The 4,201-nt window shown below is 38.0% G+C and overlaps 1 long non-coding RNA gene across 1 annotated transcript; it reads left to right on the top strand.

Moving 5' to 3' along the window:
• The first annotated feature begins 39 nt into the window (after window positions 1–39).
• On the top strand, window positions 40–3,953 carry LOC129783138 (uncharacterized). Its single transcript, XR_008745129.1, has 2 exons — window positions 40–1,174; window positions 2,053–3,953. It is a non-coding gene; the product is annotated as an uncharacterized LOC129783138 (long non-coding RNA).
• The last annotated feature ends 248 nt before the right edge of the window (window positions 3,954–4,201 follow it).

Consider the following 4,201-nt stretch of genomic DNA (forward strand, 5'->3'; position numbering starts at 1 on the left):
AAGTCCCAAATAGGATTGCAATCAAAGTTTGCAATTTATTAAACGAATAGAGGCAAGCAAACAGTGCTGGGTGCACCGGGAGTCTCTGCTCCACCAAGACGCACACTGTACAAAACTTACTTTCGGTTTATATTTCCTAAACTAATACATACTCATAGCTATTTCTAAGAAAGGGTTGGTTTATGTAAATGGATCCTTGGAATAGGCGTGTACTCCGTGGTGCATGCTCTTTCCATCTCTGAGGGTCTTCTTGACTCCTATCTGGTGGTCAATGGATGAAGTCAGCAGTCTTCCTCAGCTCACCCTTAGGATGACCCTAGATTTTATGCATGCGCCCTGTAAGCTTCTCTTACTTAACACTGTGCAGTTAGCAGCTCAGCCTGCATATCAGGGTGTGTAACCAGATGTCCTTTGCAAGATACAGGAACTATATACATTGATCACTCTGTTTTTTCTTAGGCATGTGGTTATACAAGGGTATGTAAGACAGAAGGTTACATTTCATCATGTGGCCCTAGCATTGTTCCATATTGACACAAATCAGATGAACACATTTCACAGCAGTTACCAAAAATCATCATCCCGATTTGGCATTTGTGCCGACTGCTCTCTGCTGGGTAGCTCAATTCTCAGTGCTGAAGCATCACTTCACACCCAACAATTATTTTGCTATTTTATCTTCTGGCAAAGGACTGTGAGCAGATTGTAGTTTGGTTTTATTTTGGCAGGTATTTTTTTGAAGCCCAAATAAACTCATTTGTTTCCCCTGGCGTGCAGGGAACTATATTAACGTGTATTAAAAAGTAAGGGTTTCCTTCACAGAAACAGGGATCTGTCGTTGCTGTTGTGTTCGTGAAAAGGTTTAACAGTTTTTAGTATATTGTATTAACATCTGATTGTGAAATAAAGCTAATTGGTTTGTAGTTTGTCTTTCAGTGTTAGTATAAACGTAACCAGATTCAAGATAGATCGCTCATTAATATTGCTGACAGCATTTGTTGCATGGTTTGGGTTGTTTGTTTTGGGGTTTTTTTGTCTAACATGTCTGGCTGGTTTTATGTGGACACAGTTGGCTGGGGAAGCGATCAGCAGGGGATTGGAGGATTTGGAGAGGAACCAGGAATTAAAGCGCAGCTAATGAACCTTATTCGATCTGTACAAACCTTTATGAGAGGTACAGTGACAATCTTTTATTTAAATATTACTGTCTGTAAAGTTTTGTTTCTGTGCTTTAAATGAAGTAACAGCAGTATTTTGGTAAAAACAGCTATTTCTGCTTGGCATTTCAAATCTCTCCTTCTTTCATGCATGGACTCTGTATAGGAGGGCACAGGTCCCAGCTAAGGTGCCCTAATTTTGATAAAGTGTAAAACATTCCCTGACTCTGTCTCTGGCTTGTGGTGCCGCTGTGGTGTCTTGTCTTTCCTTGGTGTCTGGTAGCTGGAGGGAAGCTTGGTGATCAATCAAGAGTGTGCAGTTAGCTTCACCTTGGCTAATTCAATTTTTTGTGAAGTACCTGGTGAGGGAAATGTTAATTCCTGGGATTCTTAAAGGTAAGCCAGGTTTACGTGGCCTCAAAGGTTGGGGGGAAAAAAATAGACAATTTGTAAGTTACTGATAGTTTTTGCACTGTAAAGCACACCAATAATTCCTTTTGTAGGTGATGATAAAAGAGGAAGTAATAAATCTTACCGGTCTTGCCCACCACAGAGTAAAAACTGATACATTTCTTCTAAACCACAGTAAGGCCAAGGGTAGAGAAAACCGCCTCTGAGATGGTTTAGTTTCATTTGGAGAAAGGGTTGTTTGGGTAAAAGCTAAAACATGATGGGCTATAGAAAACTACTTATGCTGTTGCTTCCTACTAATTTTTAGTATCCTAGGCTTCGATCCTGGCTCCTTCCATGCATCCTGATTTTGCATAGGAAACTTAAGTGTTTTTTTAAAAATGATTTTTCTCCTTAAAAAGGTAGTCTCCCAAGATAATGTGAAGTTCTGTCACTTTGTGATGTGGAAAAGAAGATTTTCGCAGTTGTTCTTCTTTCTCTGCAGTGCCACTAATAGCAGTGAACTCTGTTACAATCGTTCTGCTCCTGTTGTTTGGTTGAGGATACGTAGTGAAAATCTTTTGGACGTCCAAGAAGCAAGTTGCTAACCATCACTGCTCTGAGTTTCCTGGGATCCAGCATGGTTTAGCTGTCAATTTGACATTCAACTTAAAATAATAAAGACACTATTTCTATTTATCCCTATTTCCTAATGTTCACCTTGCAGTTTCATTAAACAAGATAACGGGATCAGTGCAACAGTGCTGCAAATATATTGGACTATGAGAAGTTCTGTTGCTGCCTGTAATAGCGTTGACTGTTAGAGTACACGTCGTAACATATTGCGATGATTGTCGATAGGATGCGGTTTTTAAATGTCTCGTTACTCAGGGGATGAATTTCCTTCAGTACGCTTCCCAATTTATTTTTAAATTAAAGAGCACTGTTGTTTTTCTTATTTCAATTACTATCACAGTACTATTTAAGAGAATATGAATTGGGCTCTGAAAGCATGTTATAAATTATTGAAGCACAGTTGTGATGTTGAGAGAGATAAAACTAGTTGGGTAAAGTCCTGATTCAGTTCATATTGGAAGTCAAATTTTCCTGGTTTGATCAAGACCAGGATTTTTCTCTTGGTGTTTCACAGCCTTTTCAAATCTATGTTTCCTGATGATGGTGAAGTTAAAAATAGATGCAATTGCTATGCAAAATCTAAAAAAGCTGTACCTGAAGTTGGGCAACTCTGTTAATTTAGAGTAGCAGGTGATATTGGTGATTAGCATTTGTTACTGTTCTGTCAAGGATTATACTTTTTAAAATGTGTGTTAAACTTCTGCGTGGTGATTAGTGTGTTGGAAGTGGGAACCATTTGTATTCTGAGCTTCTTGGGGAATGTGGGAGGGGAATACTGTGCCCTTTTCAAATGCAATTTGTTAAAAAAACCAGCAAATTTGCAGTTTCTTCTATTACTGCTGCTTCTTCCCTCCATCTTGCATTGTTAACAACTTTGAAACTATGGGTATGATCCTGCAGTTCTGTCACAGAGAATATTGCTTTGGTACAGAGCTTGTCTCAGTTATGACTGTTGAGTTAGGTCCGATGCTATGTAGCAGGTTTGAACTGAATAAGGCTGATCCTCATGAACCTTTTTAGAAAAGTTAATTCTTACATCTGTTCCTCTGCTGAAGTGTTTTAGCTTATTGTTAAAGAGGGAAGGCCAAAGGAAACCTGGCAGCTTCATTATTTTCAAACAGCTTAGTTTGTCATCTCTTCTTTCAATGTCTTGATGACTAAAGCATATGCTGTTGTATACAAAGATAAATCTGTAAAATGTGTAAATTAATTTAATGATCTTCAATTGCAGCGTTTTGCAGAGTAGAGTATATTCAGGAGGAGAGTTTTATGTTCCTTTTTTAGTGAAAATTTGTAAATAAATTCTGAATTTCTAAGTTAAGCACTCTCTTTCGTAACTCACTCTATATGGTGTACAGTGGGAATATCCCAAAACTCTGCTTCATTCTGTTCCAGATACCAGATTTACTGTTCTTACATGAAATACTTTTTTTTTTTTCTCATCCATGTGGCACTTGCGAGTATCATCTCTTTGCTATGAAGCTGTATTTTGGTTTATGTAGCAAACCTAAAGAGCCATGGTAACGTTGGCCTGAGGCGGGATGGGATCATGCTAGTCTTTAAATTTGAAAGTAGGTAGATCTATTATAAAGTATTTCTTTATAATTTTGTGTAGTTCAGAGGTGATGAGGGTACAGTCTGGATCGGTTATTTTCATATATCTGTCTTTCATGGAATCTGGATGGTATATACATGGAACAGGTAAAACATGGAAGGTATGCAGGCATTTTTGTAAAATTTTTGCAAAAAATAAAAAAGTGGTAATGTTTCCATTGCTGATGTGTTGGATTGGAGCAACTGAAAATTATTTAAAGCACAGCTGGCATATCGCTTCCTTTTTGATATGTATTGACTATTAAAACACTAGTTCTTATTAAAATAAAAGCCAGTACTAAAGATTACAAGCAACAGCTTTAAAAACGAGTGCAAAAGTGATTTCCCCCACCTTCCTGTCCTTTCAGAAAGGCTGAACTTTCAATGCATGGCTTATGGCAGGTGGGCAGATTGCTTCAAAACCA

The sequence above is a fragment of the Falco peregrinus genome, chromosome W (genome assembly GCF_023634155.1).
Source record: "Falco peregrinus isolate bFalPer1 chromosome W, bFalPer1.pri, whole genome shotgun sequence".
Classification (NCBI taxonomy): Eukaryota; Metazoa; Chordata; class Aves; order Falconiformes; family Falconidae; genus Falco; species Falco peregrinus.